Source organism: Podarcis erhardii (assembly GCF_964252035.2).
Source record: "Podarcis erhardii genome assembly, chromosome: 7".
NCBI lineage: Eukaryota > Metazoa > Chordata > Lepidosauria > Squamata > Lacertidae > Podarcis > Podarcis erhardii.
Window position 1 is genome coordinate 61,810,409 of NC_138511.1, and position 18,819 is coordinate 61,829,227.

The following is an 18,819-nucleotide window of genomic DNA, read 5'->3' on the forward strand; positions in this document are numbered from 1 at the left end:
AGGAAAAATCAGAAGTTAGATAGGACTGGTTAAGTTTTCTAAGACTGGATCTTGATGAATACTCCCTAATGGCACAGCATCTGCAATATCTTGAGAAAATAAAAGATTGCTTGCAGCTTCTTTAGAACATACTTATTTAAATGTAATCAATCCACTCAAATATGCAATTAGTTGACAACCCTAATAAGTTATGCTGCCACGTGTATGCAATTTCCATAATATATACCAAATAGATAATTCATGTGGAGCTGAAAAGACCAAGGCAATATGCAGCCTGATCCCGGGCAACAAAAGCAGGGCAAACCCCCACCAGCTGCGAGCACATTGTTTACTGATGCAATCTATATCACAGCAGGCCAGAGCAAGCTTGCAACAGAAAAGCACCCGCAGAGCAAACAGGTCCAAATGACAAGGCCACACCACCCAACATCTCATCTCATCTCACTGCAGAATCTAATTAGGCCTCTGGGGAAGGGAAATAACTTAATACATAGTCATATATGGTGGTGTGGATTGTGCTCCGACCCCAGTGGGCCACTTTGTGTATTCTGCCCCACCCTGGGGGATCCAAAAGACATTTCTGCATAGTGGTGGTACATGCAGCAGGGCATGGCACTTGTCCATGAGGTGGGGGAAGAAAACTTCAGGAATCATATAGACGATGACCCAAAACACACCTTCCAAAATTAATTTTAGTCCATCTTTAAGTTGGCATCATAGTTCTACAGTGGTACCTCGGGTTACGTACTTAATTTGTTCTGGAGGTCCGTTCTTAACCTGAAACTGTTCTTAACCTGAAGCACCACTTTAGCTAATGGGGCCTCCTGCTGCTGCCGCGCCGCCAGAGCATGATTTCTGTTCTCATCCTGAAGCAAAGTTCTTAACCCAAGGTACTGTTTCTGGGTTAGCGGAGTCTGTAACCTGAAGCGTATGTAACCCAAGGTACCACTGTATTATGGTCTTGCACTGTCCACGGGAGATTATTCCAGATTTCCACATCAGATTTCCATCAGACATTTATATTTTATTTTCTAGCCTTTTATGTAAAGAAAGGGCTTATCTGGAATTCTCAAACAGAAGTACAAGAAGGATGACCAAGCGTCCCAGAAAGCTTGCCCACCGCTACCAGTTCCCCCAGTAAAATTAAACTGCATGGTATTTTACAGCACACACAGTTTTTGTGGGATGATGGCAAGAAATAATGGCTCAGGTGAACTGAGAACATCTCAGGATATTGTCCCAGCCCCAGAATGCTCAGCAACAGAGGGGTCCTCAGCAAATAAGCTAGTTTGTGGAAGTGTTCTCCTAAAGGGGGAAAAAGGGTTAAGAGACTGTTCCTTGACAAGAGCACACACATACTGGCATAAAATTTACTAGGGGGTTTATATCTCTTTTAACCATTAACACTGTTTGCCTTCAGATGCTTAGAAATTTTTAAGAACATCAGCAACTGAAAGGCGTGCCTATATCTTTTCCCTACATGAAGGCAAGTCTTGATTTAAGGACACACAAACTAATCCCCCAGATCTGCTCTGTCTTGGCAGGAATCTCTTATGTAACTGATCTTTCAATGTTAGCACACTAGAACCAGGCAGGACTTTCTCCTTTCAAGCAGCAATATAATTCACTCAAAAAACCAAAATCAATATATGATCCCACCATCCTGCAATTTCCCCCTCTCAGTAGCTATTTTGCATCCCAATCTATTTAACCTCTGCCTTGTGCTAAAGGGAGAGAACAAGAATAAAACATGCCAGTGACTTGAAAAAATGTTTGCTATCAGTTATACCACAATTTGGGTGTTTTTTATGGCATATCTCACAAAAAAATAAAAGATCAAACTATTTTAAAGATACATCTGGGGGGGGGGGAAATCACATTTAGAAAAAAATAACAGAACAGCAATGGAACAGAATCAGTTTAGGACTGAAGTAAAAGCATCTGGCACAAAATGTGTGGAGCAGGAGAAGAGAGGAAGAAGTTTGATTTCTTTTTCCCATAATGAGTCTAGGAAATATGGGGTGACATAAAGCAAATCTTCTTATTCCTAGCTATTCTCTAACATAGTTGAAAATGTGTACTTGTTTTCCTAAGTTGCCTATTGACACAGAGTGTCCCTGAGACTAAAGTGCTTCAATCCTCTCTTACTAGGTCAAGCGACAGGTGGACTAGAGCAGGGCAGGGCAGCCTTACTGGTGATCTTAAAGCACTTCACATACATTGCCTCCAGAATTGTTAACTCTATCAAGATGCCATGTTCTCCTTGGCATGGCCCCACTTCAAGTTTCTCTCCACCACACCCTCTCTGCAGAAGCTTAGGCACACTTCTCTGTGTAGTATATCATCATATGGTGCTATTCCCTAGCCTGCAACACTGGTTGTCACTGGCATGGAAACACATGAAATGAAGAAGTCACTCCCACACAAGGAAACAAGCCTAAATGTGAAAGAAGGGGAGACAGAACTCAACAGAGCTGCCATTTTCAGAGGCAGCATTATGCTGAGTGTAAGGTGTTGTTCCATCTTAACACAAACCATTATCATTATCCCCTTATTGCTGGGGGAGGGGATTATGAAGGTTGACAAAAATCTGTGTCTTCCTGCATCAGCTACATGCTGGCAAGAACTGGAAGTCAGGTAGGCAATGGCATTCCTGCAAAAACAGCCACATTATTCTACATTATGGTATTCTTTTAAAAAGTTTCCTGTTTTTACATGATGCTTTAAAACCTAAACATCAGTGCTTCCTTTAAAAGTATCAGGGAGAAGAAATGGAGGCTGGTTTAGTAAGTTGTCTGCAGAATGAAAAGTCTACTAGAAACTTCCATTCAACAATCACAGAATAGCAAGAGATAGCAAAATAGCATTCCTGCCCCCATTGTTGCATCCTACATTTGGGTGAATGCTTTAACATATCACACCTCTGCTCACAAAACTAAATTGCTTACAGTGATTTTTCCAACTTTCCACCTTCAGAGAACATTTTCCACATCTTTGCTGAGGAACTTCAGCCTCGCCATCAGCCCACTTGAATTGCGACTGTGCCCGACTTCTGTAGGCGACACACATTTCAGGGAGGATTTCCCAACATTACTGATTTTCTCGTTCAGGAACCCCCTAGTTTCCCTGGGCAGAATTTCAAAAAACAGTACCTTGAAGACTGCTAGGTACATATGCTCTTTAAGCTTAAAATTTTCATTTTCAATACCAGTAAGAAAAGTTTCTAGCTCTCAGTGCAAATGACAAAAGTTTGAGAACACATGGGGAAATGCTTAGTAAAGGTTGGGAGGGGACATGGCTACCAGAAAGATTTCATAGAATCATAGAGTTGGAAGAGACCACAAGGGCCATCGAGTCCAACCCCCTGCCAAGCAGGAAACACCATCAGAGTGTTTCCAACATCATTAGATGGTGGTGGCAAGAATGCAACATACATACTTTATTTGCTTATATTAAAAATATTGGATTGCTTTGGAACTGCATATAAATGAGATCCCACTTCCCATTCTGCAGTTGTTGCATATATACGTAGATGCTTTTAAAGGGTGTATTAATTTTCCATGTTGAACTGTGCTATGCTATATTTATCTTACAAAAACAACACTGAAAACTGCTGCATATTCTCAGCAATAGGAGTTTCCAAAATATGGGCTCATTTTACATTCACTTTTCTTATACTGGTTTCTCTCTTCATCCCTAACACAAATAAATGGAAAAAAGAATGGGAGGGGAATAATTTGAGCATACAATGACACATACACCAGTCCCAAGGATGTTTGCTTCAAGCTTTATACCACTCTGCAAAATTCACAAGCAATGTTTCTCTTTTTAGCAACTGACCTAATCAGTGAGAAACAGCAAGCAAAATGTGTACTTTTGTTATCAGATAACATTATTCAGTATCAATAACCATCTACATGACATATGATTCTCCCAAACTGAAGCTTAATTTTATTTCTTTTAAACAGTATCATGCTATAGCAGCAAAGCCAGGAAAAAGAACAACATTTGGTTCTTTAACATGCTATTTGCTGAAAGGACAAGAGTTCCTCCATCCAGAGCTGCACAACAGTTACTCAACTGTAGCCCAGCTGTTCAACTATGGCTCCCCCAATGCCTTCAGTGCAAGTCTGGCCTACAAGCTTCCTACAAGCCTGGCCCCATTCCTGCTCACTTTCACAAGCAACCTACACTGTTGTAGGCACACTATGTCTACAAGATATTGTGCACAATATGCATAGGAGACAGAGCTAAACCATACAACCTGAACTCATCTGATACTATGGACTCTAGTCCCTATCGTTCCTGACTACTGCCTGTGGCTTATGGGAGTGCAATTTCAAAACATCTGGGAAGGCACCATGTTGTTGTTTCAGCCCTTACCTCTGGTAAAAGTATTTCTCAAACCCAGTTCACACATCACAGGAAGCCATGGTCAATGGCTCCCTGTGAGCAAGCAGGGTACATGGTGCCCAGTCACTCCGCTTGTTGTTCCTTTGCCACAAGAAGGAGTAACAAGTGATGAAGCCTGGATTGCTGTTATGTCCAAACTGGGATCATCATTTGTTTATCCTTAACAACCATGATCAGGAAGCCAAGAATAAACCATGATTTAATGATAACTGTTTGTCAGGGAGAAACAAACTATGACCTCCAGTTTGGATGCAAGGGCAACCAACACAAATGCTATTGGGGAAGAGCAAAGTGAGAGCAATCAGGCAGTACATGCTAGCATGCTGCTCATTCACGGTAAGTAATTAACTATGGCTTACCGTGATGTGTGAACTGGGCCATTGCCAATGTCAATCAGATTTCTCCCTCACCCCCCTTAAATTGCAGGAAACTGAACTGAAATAGTTCGGGCTTGCCAATATTTAAAAATGCAAAATACAACAAGAGACAATATGGTGTGTTGCTTTAACATTAATTTATTCAAAATTTAGATGCAGAAAGAATAAATGCACCTGTTTTTCTTTTAAAGAGATAGCACCGTATAATGGGATAACGGAACTTGGGTCTGGAAGACATAGTGTCCCAATCCCACATCAACCCCATGTATTTACTGGGAAGTCTCAGCTAGCTCCAACTGTTTCATTGTAGTTTCACATGAGTCAAAATGTGTAAACTCTATACATACTTGCAGTGGCAGTGGAAAGAACCCATACAAGTCTGACATCTCATGTGAAGATGACATTGGGATCTATTTTTACATACTCAATGCAAATGAACTTTCAATATAAAGCTGATCTTCCCATTAGAGGCCAATTGTGTGTATGCATAGGGATATATAAATATGCACATCTGCATCGAAGGTTAGAAAGCACCCAGGCTAAAAAGGGCTTGTGACAAAGCCACCCAACTCTTAGGCTGAAGCAGATATCTAGAAAGTGAATTTATTCCAAATTTATATTCCACTCTTCCTTCCCAAAAGGAGACTATGGCAGCTCACAATAAAATTATGTAAAAGCAATTCAAAACTACACATCACAAACAGATGTTAAAAGCAGTACAATCCTTCATAAAAATATTGGCCAAATAAGTATTTATATGTTTGCTGAATACAGGAAAGGGGGGGTGGGGATGGCGGGGGAGAGAACTGCCTGACTTCCCTTAGGATGGAGTTCCATGGCTGGACCCAAATTATTTTTTCCAACGCTACTTGCACCTCTACAGCTACACAAACTGAAATTTTGTCCACAAAATTACTGGCTGGAAAGTCTACACACATAGTAGGGAATCACCTTGCCCTCAAAAAGCAAGAGAAAAGGTTTATGTACACACAGAGGATGGCATAAAAACATAGAAATAAGTGTCATGTCATTATGTGTTAAGGCAAGCATGCCTAGTCCTGGTTCCATTCCCCCATTGTGCATAAAGTAAAATATGTGGTTATGGCCAGACGGCCTTAAAAAGGGACTAGGCAATTCATGGGGGATAGATCTATCAACAGTTACAGGTCACATTAGATAAATAAAACCTCCATATACCTCAAGTGATGGGTGGGGAAAGCAACAGGGAGGAGCCATTGCCTTCAGGCAAGTTTCCCAGAAGCACATGGCTGTCCACTCTTGGAAACAAAACGCATGCCTACAGGAATCATTGGCTAGGTCTGGCAAAGTCCTTATCATCTAGCAAGAGACATTTTCAATTGGCAGTGAAGTGTGTATCCCATGCATCTACAAATGCACTGGGCAGCACAGTAATTGACTTCTTGACTCTTTCAACTTTTAAGATCGTTTTTAGTTCTCATGGCTGCACAAGGAAGTTGGAAAATAAGTCAGAGCAAAACAGCAAAAAGCCAGAGTAAACTTTTATAGGCAGCAACCAACTTCCCACCAGATGCATGAAGTAGACCAAGAAAGTGGGAACACAAGAGGGGTACTGAAAAAGGAACTTGTAACCAGCATGTTTATTCTGATCATAGAATCTCTCAAGGTGCAGACATGGCACTGCCTCTTAGAAGCATAACTGATTTGGTTCTATTGTGTTGCTTCTATAACCATCTCTTCTTAAATAGATACTCAAGTGCTAACATTTCCACATATATGAAAAAGAATCTGTGGCTCTTAACCTGGCTGTTAACTTGTGGAAAAGTTTACATTCACTAACTTATTTTTGTTAAGTGTTTATAATCCACACAATTAAGAGTAGCTAAGCACAAGTTGTGCCCACAAAATAAAGAATAAGAAGTTAAGTAAAGCTGCACCATACATAATCCAATTCATGTACTCAAAAACTTGATACACTGGTGAAACATAGTTGCCTTGGCAGTTTCTTTCATGCAAGGTCGGAGGATTTTCAATTTACAAGCAGACGGAGGAATCACAAGTGGCTACAGAAACAGCATGCAGCAAAATTCCAGAAGAAAGGTAATAAGCTAAATGCTCACCAAGAGAAGAAATGACCTTTTGCTGGTGCCGCACCACAATCACAGTCCATTTGGAAAATGCTTCACTTGCTAGTTTTAAAAAGTAATGTATTAAGAGAAAAGCAAAACTCATTGGCATCGCTATTTCCATCTATTGTAGTTGTCTTTAAACAGAGCAGTTCAAGGACATAAATAAAAATGGTACTTCCAAAGTTAAACATTTACTGGGTCTAGTTTATCAAACGGCTCATTATTTTACATTTCCTCACAACCATTCAGATTTTCCAGGTTAGCAAGGTACTTTCCAAATGTGGAACCACCTTAGAAAAGATTGATTCAACACTGTAATTTAGATATGTTGTTAAATGCAAGTCAGAAAAGACTGAAACTCAGGGGTGAAACACTGCATGTCATGTGCTGAATAGTACACAGGTGGTGTGGTTTGTTCTTTAAGTTTTGTGATTTGAGGGTGAATTCTGTGGTGTGCTCTCTTTTAAGCTGATAACATTCTGAAAAACAGGAGACCTCATGCTTAAGGCACACTGATCCCACCCTAATCTGCACCTCCTCCTGCCCATTCATCTTTCCAAAGTGTTAAGAGACTAGTTTCTTCGACCCTAAGACACTGTTTAAAAACAGTAATCTTGAGCAGTATTTTATACACATTTTCCAAAAAAACTAAACAAAACACACACACACATTTTAGAAATAGGTAAGATTTAACTTCCTATTGGGGAGAACGGCTGTAGCTCAGTAGCAGAGCACACATTCAGTATACAAAAGTTCCCATGTTCAGTCCCTGGCATCTCCTGATAGGGCTGGGAAGGACCCTTGCTTGAGACCCTGGAAAGCTGCTGCTAGTCAGTTCAAACCAGGGGTGGGGAACCTCCAGGCATAGCTGTCAACTTTCAGATTTGAAAATAAGGGATCAGCAGCCTCACCTGTCCCGGGGTCAGTCTACGAGATATCTAACAATCCGGGATAGCAGCGGGGAATAAGGAAATTTCCCACAAAAAAAGGGAAGGTTGACAGCTATGCCTCCAGGTCATGGGCAAAATCTGGCCTGGAATGGATCACGTGACATCAGGTGTGAGGCAGGTACCAATGTGGCTACTAAGGAACTATTAGGGGCTTAATGAGTTCCCAATTGTTCCTTTGGTGGAGCAAGACACTTTCCTGCCCCCATCAATAGCACAATTCAAAGGTTGGTGCTGACCTTTAAAGCGCTAAATGGCCTCCGTCCTGTATACCTGAAGGAGTGTCTCCACCCCCCATCGTTCAGCCCGGACACTGAGGTCGAGCGCCGAGGACCTTCTGGTGGTTCCTTCATTGCAAGGTGAAGCTACAGGGAACCAGGCAGAGGGCCTTCTCAGTAGTGACATCCACCCTGTGGAATGCCCTCCCATCAGATGTCAAGGAAATAAGCAACTATCCTACTTTTAAACAACATCTAAAGGTGGCCCTGTTTTGGAAAGTTTTTAATGTTTAATGCTGTATTGTGTTTTTAATATTTGATTGGGAGCCACCCAGAGTACCCAGCCAGATGGGCGGGGTATAAATAAATTATTGTTATTGTTATTGTTATTATCATAGCACAAGTTTGTATTGAAACTGCTGCTAAAACCTAGCTTTTTTGTAGAGAACTGACTTATGCAGCTGACACCGTCAGAAAACAGGTTTGAACCCAAAGCTGTTGCAAATACCTGACAACCAGCTGGCTGATGGACAACTCGGAAGCACTCCATAAGGACCTTAGACAGGTGAGTGGAACAAGTCACTTGTCAGGTATCTTCTGTCATATTGGTCTTACTCAGTATAAGGTAGCTTCCTTTATGTCTTCTTGGTGGCCTCTTAAAAGAACATATTTACTGTATCATTTCAGGAAAACATGGGAGCTAGAATTTTCATCAAACCTCTGAGTGGACAATTAAAGAGTTAGTATACCTTCAGGAGCCACACAGCTCACAGCTGCTTATTCCTAGACACTTTCCCAAGTCATCCAAATTTAGTACAAGGTGCCACACATTTCCACAGGTAATTGTGTACTGGCTGTACTGCAACAATGAGAGGGCCAACTACATGTCTTGTGATCTACACTTTGGCCACCCTTGGCCATTGTGTGATCTGAGCATCTTGTAGGTGGTCTATACCAACTCAAGAAGTTGGCCCAGGTCAACATCAATGACCAGATTATAACAACTGAAAACATAAATGTTCTGAACCAGCTACTGAACCACAGCAAGCACAGCAATGTGAGTCCAACTTCTGTTATTTTTCATTCCATGTTGCATTTAATGGAAGCTCTAAGAAGTTCTAACTGTAGAGGGTACAGACTGCTTCCTCCATTCTCTGCAATTCATTCTCGGACTCTGGGAGAATTATGTTTTCAAAACATATCTTAAGCACCACACTCAACAAATGTAGATTTTCTTGATTTTTACAAAGCTGGCTAAACATTATTTGTAATCCCTTATCCTTTATGATTGCAGATGGTGTAAAATATTCTAATTTTTTTTTTTAGTTTGTTATGGTATTGTATGCTGAAAAGTTCCAATCTTTTTTTTCTTTTTTTTTTTTTTTGAAAAAGTAATTATTCTAATTATTTTTCATTGGCTTGTGTTAAAAGGACTAAAGGACAGAATAACATTTAGTGAAAGCATAAGCCAATTACAGTGTTAGAAACAGAGATATTAAAGCTAGGGGCTAAATGGCACCTTAAACCTAGGTTATGGGTGCCAAAACATAATGTCTAGGCACACTTTTTTATAACAAGAATACAAAAAGCTGAAAATGAATGAACTGCAGCTAAAATATTGTGTTCATTTTTCACATGGTCCGGTCTTTTCGCTGCCCACCCCCCAATACTCTTAAGAGGGTCTCTTCTCCAGTCTTCACAGAGTAGCTGGGGTGGGGAGGCAGAAAAGATCCCCCCCTTCCTTCCACTCTGCAGTTTTAAACAGAAATTTTACGCGCATAATGCGCCCTGAGCTCAGAAACTGCTCACACTAATGAAATTCCCTGTCGCAAAATGTGCCTAGAACAATGCAAGTTTCAAACACTGGCCAATTATTTTTCCTTATAATTCATCCCTTCCTTTTATGGCCAAATTGCACATTTGCAATCTGGGAGTACTCTGTGGGTATGTGGGTGGGTGGGTGGGTATGCGTGTTTTCGGGTGTCAGATTCTATGTGCACCACCTCCTACCACTACCGTAGTCCTCTTGAACTTACAGCATTGTGTGTAATGCCCAAGTTTTGCAATCCTCCTCCATCCAAACACACAGACACAAGGATAATGGAAATCAGGGTATTAAATACATATGTATATGCGTACCTATGTCTCAAACATTACACTGCTAGTGAGAGTCTGTTATACGTACAATATTTCCAGATCATAGATTAGTTGTCAATTTTCTATTTAATTTATCTATAAGATTCTCTCAAAGTGACATACAAAACATTTAATCTGCAGGGTATGGGGTATCAGTTTAATGCAAATTGTTATAGGGTGTGTTTAGAATTGGCTGGAAGCCATTAAACACAATTTCCATTTGTATGTACTGTAATGGGAAACTAAGGCTACGTGCAGCTTCCTGGTTTGTTTTGCCACTCTTGCAAAGGGAGGAGCAACGGAACTGCATACTAAATAATAATAAACCAGGACATGACCATGTGAACACAGTCACAGTCTTAAAACTGATTCATTTCCACCTATCAAACATTGTGTTAAAATTTGTTTTTTCTATGTAAACAAGAATCACTGGAGAGGATATCCAACTACTTAGGTTAATTATTCTAACATGCAGTTATAACAAATGCTATATACATGTGGATTTCCTACTGGACTCAGGGACTAGCAACCAGGAATTGCACATCCAACAACTTGAACTGTGCAACATGTATAGTTCTCCATAAATTATGGAGAACTAATGGAGAAATTATGACTCTACTCAGCATTTGAAATTGAAAATTGAAATTTAGCACCTGGCTTTCGACTACTTGCGACCAACTGAAGACGCCTGGGCACCAGTATGGTGCCTTACATCTCCACCTTCTGGAGGTGCATGCCTGGGGATCCTTGGATTTTGACTGTTTTCATGCATTAGCAATACATCCTGTAGAATTCAACCTGCTATATTTTATCTGCACAATCAGAATGAATTTCAGGAACCAAAAAGTTGTATTGAAAAATAGGGCTTTCGAGCTGTCAGGCCCCAAAATGGCAACTAGACATTCCATTTTGGCGACTATAACCCTGGTTTAAGGAGCCATTTGGCACCTAGCTTATATATCTAAGTTTCTAACACTGGCTCTACTAAGCAAAAGCATGGACATTAAAAGTTTGCATCACACGGAGATTCTATTTTGCCTAGTAACTCCTAGTCTTTACTTTTGGAACAGTTACAACTCAATCTTATGCTTACTTGAAAGAAGTACCACTGTATTCAAATAGGACTTAGTCGAAAAAATGGGCATGGGATTGCAGCCTCAGCCTTCATGTAAGTGCTCTTGCTTAGCATCCTTACAAAGAAAGTCAACAGAAATATGTTCCTTAGCTCTAAGCAGCAGTGATTCTGCAGTATAAAAGGCACATAAGTTGAATGATGAAAGGCATTCTAAAATGCTGCTACACTGAAGGCTCTATATAGCTGCAAATAAGTATGTTTAATAGTTATAGCAACTATTTCGTATGTATGCTTCCAAATGCTTTCACAAGGCTGAAGAGATACAAGAAGTTATTGATATTATGAACACCTGACAATGCCCACACATAAATGTTCCATAAGCTATTTATCAGAAACCATAAAATGAAGTGCATTTACAAAACATGGTCTATGCCAACTATGTGTTAGCATACATAAACAAACCATATTGGAGGTAATAGAACAATAATATCAGAGGTTACTACACCATCGAAAAAAGCTGAGTGCATGGGAAATGAAAACAGACAGGCACCTTTAAGACAGGTTTGCCTAGTGCTTTGGGGAAGCTCAAACCATGGCTTGGGTTCTAAACTATGGTTAGCACAAAACACTGAGGGAGGAAAATGGCAGTAGTGAGCAAGATACCCTGAAAATGAGCTTGTCCGCCATTATTAGTCATCTCATTATAGAACACCTAAAAAGCTGCAAGGATCCCCAAGGTTCCCTAGAATGCATGTCTGAAAAGCATCAAGCAGCCTAAAAACCATGGTAAATAGTTCTGATGTTCCATCATTCTTTTCCATGTAGCCTTTCTCTAAACATGTCCTCCTCATAGTCAAGACTCCTACTTCCTTCAGACTTCCCTCAAAAATGCACTTCAATAACCTCATCTTCTCCAAATCCTCTATAACAACCTAATGACAGCCTAAATTTTGTCAAACAGAAGTGAAGACCTCAGTCAAGGCCCTGAATAAGCCTGAAAAGAGCAATACTCTTGTTAATGTCACTAAAATGGCAACCACATTTTGAGTGACATCATCAATCCTTTACATGGAGATCTACTGCTATCCTCTATTTGCCAGGTGGTTCAATGACTTGAATAAAGGGACAGGAGGCATGCTTTCATTTTATCTAGGACACAGAACTGCAAGCTTTAGCGAAAACAGGGTCAATCTTGAGAAACTGGGGTGCTAGGATAAAAGCAAAACAATGCCTGGTTTATGATTCATAAAAAGGCCAGTTCTGCAGTTTCCTAACACACCTTTATACGTGCAAAGCAGAGTCTATGCATTTAAGGATGGTGGTGACCAATAGGCTTGGCTTGAATCTTATCAGTCCCTTCCATGAGGAGCTAATACTGGGGCAATACAGAAGCTAGTTGGAAGGAATAAGTGTAGCAATGTACACAGAATATGCCAGTGGCACAGTCCACAAGGAAGCTCTACTGTACAAGCTCCACTAATGTTGCTATTCATTTCAGGAATGTGCCCTAAGTTCTTAACTACAGAAGAAACAGGGATGTGTAGACATTTGCAAAACTTCAGTGTCAGCTTGGGGGGGGGGATGGGAGACCTGAGGACATCCATGAAATGGGATATCTTGCTTTTGCAGTTAAGTGAGAGCTGCTACTGGGCAACAAGAGCATCTGTTTGGGAGATCTATGTCCAGCAAGGGGTTGCTGCTTGCAAATGGGGACAAATGAAGTTAGAGGTAGCTGAAGACAGCAGCAATCTTGCAATCTCTCTCTCTCTCTCTCTCTCTCTCTCTCTCTCTCTCTCTCTCTCACACACACACACACACACACACACACACACACACACCCACCCACCCACCCCAGCAGCAGCATACATGGGGTCAGGGCAGTGGAGGAGGAGAAACATGCTTCCTGTCCCCTTCAGCAACTCAAGACACTAGGGCCAATTTTGAGGCAACAAGGCTAATGGGTGGCTGGATTCTTGCCACCCTCAGTCATCAACAGCTGATTCTTGAAGGGTGGTGTAAAATCCATCCTTAGAAACTAACACTTGGTAAAGTTTATTTCCAAAAGACACTCTTATGTTAACACTATGTTTAATGTTGATGCAAAATTAAGTTGTGCCCCTGCTCATCATCCCATTACATTGGGGGGTGGCTGGCAACCTGCTTTGAACGCTCAAAATTTAACTCCCAAAGCCAGTGGAGAAAGGTTAGGCAGGATATAAGGACAGAAAACAACATTCCTTATCATCTTAAATATCACAATCCCTTGGAAACTTTCGGACTGAGGCAAAGGGAGGGAGGGAGAACAATTTCAAGGATTTTTGTTTAAATGGCTTCAGTTTCAGTCTTCCACTTACTTATACCAACGATGGTTTTGCTCAGGTATTACAAATAACTCTTCAGCCTCCTCCTAATCCAGATGCTTCTTGATAGCTAAGAACAGCATAAACAAACTTTGTCCTTCAATCGTTAAAACTCAGAGAAGCAGTGCTTCAAGGTCACTCTTGTTAGCAAAGGAAGGCCTTGCTCCAGCAACTTTTACTGCAACACCATTCCAACTATGAGGGAGAAATGTAAAAAATAAAAAAGCCATGAGTGTCAGTCTTTACTCAATGCAAACAGGTAACCCATTCCAGAGTGCACTTGTTCCCCTTCTTCCAGTAAAGGATGACTGATCTCAGTGGCAGGAACATCCCAGTGACCTTCATCATCTACTTACAACTAAGAAGAAAAGCAAAAGCCATCTAATACTTGTCAAAAGAAAGCAGAAGTCTGCAAAAGAGATGCAAGTCTTTTGGTACCCACAGCAAAGTCTTTAGTAGCCTGTGACAAAAAGGAAAAACTTGTCTCACTTAACCTAGATAAGAGGCAGAAACTACAAGGGCAAGAGATTAAACCCTTCTCTGTCCCCTTACTTTCCCACATCAACAAAATGTGGTTGCTGCAAAGGTTTTCAGATCACAGCACATGGAAACTGACTTTATGATACATGCAATACAATACAGAATGACAGCTGCCACTCAGAACGATGGTGATTTAAGCAAGTAATAACCCCCCCTCACTGAAGCTTTATAAACACTGGGGGGCGGGGGGGGGGGAGAGGAAGAGATGACAGGTGATAAATGTTGCCAAGATTTACAAATGCATGGCACCTACATTAACTCTAATATGTACAGAGTAATGTATCAGTTTAAGGCCTCAGCTATTAAAGACTGAATGGTATATAGCAAGGGAGCAGGTTAATGCTAACTCTCCTCCCTACACCCCCACTCCTCCAAATGTGTTGCCAATGTTCTTTGTATTTCCCAAAATCAAAAGGGCATTTGAAGAACAACTCCCTTATGTTTTTCTCCTTCTATGAAAGCTTCAATGCATTTGAACAAAGACAAATTATCAGGAGGGGGAAGGGGGGGGGAGAGAAAGAGTTCCAGGTTTTCAACCCAGATCTTGCACAAAAGATTAGGCATCTCTGCACAAATTAATCTCTTTCCTCACACATCTCCTTTTACAGCTACAGAAGTGGGGGCAAGCGGGGGGGTGGGGGGGAGGACGGGGAGCCAGCTAAAGGGCATGCACAAGCCAAGGAGAGCAAGGTAACGTAGGTGCTCCTCCGTAAGGTATGCAAGGAATGCAAAGGGGCCATTTTCTGAGACAGTTTCAACTTATCTGCACTCTTGGCTTCTTGGTTACAGCTAGGATCGCTACATAGAAAACAAAACAAAAACAATTTAAAAAACTTACCAGGGATTGCGTTTATTTTATGTGCAGTTAATTGTGCTTCCTCTGACAGAGCTAATTAAGTCATTCCTAGCCCTTCTCCACACAAACACACACAAAACCAGAGGTGGAGGAAGAGGAAACAAAGGCAGCAGGAGATGCAGGAAAAGGTCTCTGGAGTGTCCACTGTGGTACAAAACTGAACAGCTGCCCTCCCAACAAACTATTCGCCATTTTTCTTTGTCTTTCAGCTGACCCCTGCCTCAGTGAAAAACTCCCAGAGACTCCAATGAAACACTGTGCAGCCTCCTTCCACTTTAACAGTCAAAGACATTCAATCTAGCATGCTATTTGACACCAAACCTCGCCTCCGCCTGCATCTCATTGGCTAAGCCCCTTTATCTAGGAAGATCACAGAGGCTGGATTGGCTGCTCCAGTCATCACTAACCTCCTTTGTACACTTCCTGTTTTAAAGTTACCTTGAGATGCAGAACAGGGGTCAGACACGGAGACTTCAAGCTAGAAACAACTTACATAAAAGGAATTCCTGGCAAAGACACACTTTTAGCAATGAGAATAGGAAATCATAAAAAAGAAAGGCAAGCCTTTCCCCCCTTTTTTTGTCTGTACCCAGCACAGTAACATCTACATTTCTGGCCCTTTCCTTCACATTATATTAATAAAAACTTGGCTCTGCTAATCATAGGATTTTTTAAAAACAGGTAATAAAAAAAATCATTTTTTAAAAAAGCTGTAATTTTCACAGCATGCCTATTGGCCCCACAGGCTGTCCATATACAGTATAGCTTCACCGGCATTGAAATACAGAGCAACAGCAAGCACCTAGGGTTGCTCAGAAGTAAAGGGGAGGGGAGAAACAGTGGGCACATATCATTATTAGAGTATAGAGGCGCCCTTATGGCAGCAGGACTCATCAGCAGACTTGAGGTTTAGGAGCGCTGGTTCTCTTCCCACCCACCCCTCTTGTCAGAGTGGTCTTCTGGCAAAATTAGCTCCTCATCAAGGGATTCCCTTACTGCACACAGTCATCACAAACGCTTCCCACACATCAGCAGTTACACATCAATTGCCAGAAATGCGGCAGGTTTCCATGCCCGCAACTGAGCTCAGCTTCCTGCAACTGCCAAAGACATGCCAATATAATAATTCAAAAGGCAGGTGAAATCATTTTATGCACCTACACCTGCACGCTTTTCATGAGAACATTCAGATACCGCATAAGAACCTTGTGGTACCTTCCCTAACACAGCATAAGCTGCCGTGGACTAAAGCCTACTTTGTCAGATGCATTTGTCTATCTACTGAATGACCCGCAGCCACTCTCTCTTCTAGGTTCCTGCTTCTCCCTGACACCACTCCCTCTCTCTAATCCAAACCCTCCTTTCCTAATACTGCCCGCTTGTCTTGGGCTGCTGCCCTCTCAGGCCTGTTTTCCTAAGTTTTTCCTCTTTCTCTTTTTCCATGTCCTTCTCCTGCTTCCGTTGATCTCTGAGTGGCTCAGACCATGGCAACAAAGCTGTGCTTCCTCCACAATCACCATGACATTAAAGCAAGCATAGGCAAACTTGGCCCTCCAGATGTTTTGGGACTGCAACTCCCATCATCCCTAGCTAACAGGACCAGTGATCAGGGATGATTCGAATTTGCCTATGCCTGCATTAGAGTAACTCAGCTAAACAATGTTAAGACCAACACCATCATAATCTCTTGCAACATTACAATGCTTTACCTGAATTGTAATAAAACACAGTATTTCACTGAACAAATGTAGGTGGAAAGTGGCTAACCTAACAGGCAAGCTTTACTTCTGTTTTGCGGACCTGGAACTGCGACCAAGTACTAAATTAACTGTGTACATCAGTTTTCAATGTAATACAATTTCTTTGTAATACAATATAGCAATATAATAATGCCATCCCAACTCACAGGCAAATGTGCACAACCTGTTGCGCAAGCAAGCCAATTATTCTGTGCATATATGAAAGGCTGAATTCTTTTGCTTCTAATATCTCTTTAATAAAAGGGGTGGTGGGAGAAGCAGCAGCCATGAATGGGTTGGCAGAAGAGAATCTTTGCTGTTCCATTCACTTCTGCCAATCTAGATATGTCACTCTAGATATGAACTTTACACAATCTGATATACAAAATGCCAAGCAGCCCCAGCCCCCAAACACAAATGTGAATGGGTTTTTAAAAAAACAACATTAAAAAATAAAACAATCTTCTATATATTTTGGAAACGGTTTGGCCTATCTGTCTGTTCTCTGAGTTTGGCACTTCTTGAGATATTGTTGCCAAAGTTGGCACAAGGGTTTCCAAGGTGACGGTGGCAGACTTAGGTGATGCCAGGCACCATTTTGAATTAAGATGGCAGACCAAAACATCATTTTGGCATGGCTTTGCCTATTTTTTGGCATAGGTTTGGCCACCTCTTGAGATTACATCACCAAACCTGGCACAAGGGTTCCTTCAGTGATATTTGTCAAAAGTTGGGTGCCGGGTGCCATTCTGAATGAATGGACTGAAACCTGACTGGTGTGGCTTCTTCCTTTTTGTGTGTGTATCAGGTACAAACTATGCTGATTTGGACACCTCTGAAGATACTGTCGTCCCATTTGGCAGGTCTTCAACAAATTTAACCTGACAGTCCCACTCTGCACCAATTTGGACAGGTTGGAATCAGCAAAAGTTCCAGAAGTGGAGGTGGAAATATTTGCCTATGTTTGGACATCAAGTGCCATTTTGATTCAAGACCGTGGACAAAATTAACTATAATTAACCATTGGCTTCCCCCTCCCCAATTGATTCAGGCCTGGTTCCTTAAAACTCACACATAACACTATCCATTTACAATCACATTTTAACAAATTTCTTCAAATTTCTGGGCAGCGCCAGGCTCTTCCCACTACTATAAAATAACTTGCATATGTTAGCCCTAATCTCAAAACTAAAAGTAATACCTCTACCAAATACATTGAGTTAAATGAGTCTTTTCTATGTAACTGAAAAAACAATTTGGTCATTTCTAAAGTATGAGTCTTTACATTCTACCTGCCAAACACAGGCAGCAAAGAGATGAAACACTGCAAATACTACTCTATTCAATTGTAAATTAACAGAGTTTAGGCTGCAGCCATGTATACCAGGGGTAGGGAACTTTTATGGTCCAGTGGGTACCACAGCTAAGGCTAACTTTGACAGGTACAAAGTTGACAGCAGCAAGTCCCCAAGCAAAGGCAAATGTTTTGGAAACAAGCATCAATAGGAAACTTGATTTAAATCAATTCTTTTTCTTACTGATTGTTTTGTAGTAATAATAATTTATTTTGCTTTTCCTTCCAAAGGAGTCCAGGTCAGCAAACAAGTGATAAAACAATAAAAACTAAAGCAAAAACAATTCCAATATAGATGCAGTTGGATCAGATCTCAACTTAAAAGGCTTATTGAAAGATGAAGGTATTCAGTAGGTGTCAAGGCAACCGAAATGGCACTAGTTTAATATTCAAAGGGGGGGATCCAAAGGGTAGGTGCCACACCACTAAAAGCTGGATTCCTGCATTGTGCAGAACGGACCTCCTCATCAAATGGTATCTGCAGGAGACCCTCACCTGCAGAGCACAGTGATCAACCAGGTATATATAGCAGGTGAGGTGGCCTTTAAGGTATCCTGGTCCCAAGCTGTTTTAAGGCTTTATGCAGCGTAACTAGCACCCTGACCTTAGTACAGTACAAAACAAATTCCTTCCAGTAGCACCTTAAAGACCAACTAAGTCAGTTCTTGGTATGAGCTTTCGTGTGCATGCACACTT

General features: G+C 41.2%; 1 protein-coding gene across 3 annotated transcripts in view; it reads right to left on the bottom strand.

Annotated features, from left to right (window-relative positions):
* NFYC (nuclear transcription factor Y subunit gamma) overlaps positions 1-18,819 on the bottom strand; it is a 55,758-nt gene that overhangs the window by 26,466 nt on the left and 10,473 nt on the right. Inside the window, exon 1 of one of the 3 annotated variants that reach the window (XM_081870431.1) lies at positions 15,013-15,256. The exons of the other annotated variants lie outside the window; for them this stretch is intronic. The gene's annotated coding sequence lies outside the window, so the exon portion shown is untranslated. Of the gene's footprint in view, positions 1-15,012; positions 15,257-18,819 lie in introns of those variants that run through there. 3 annotated transcript variants of the gene reach the window in all.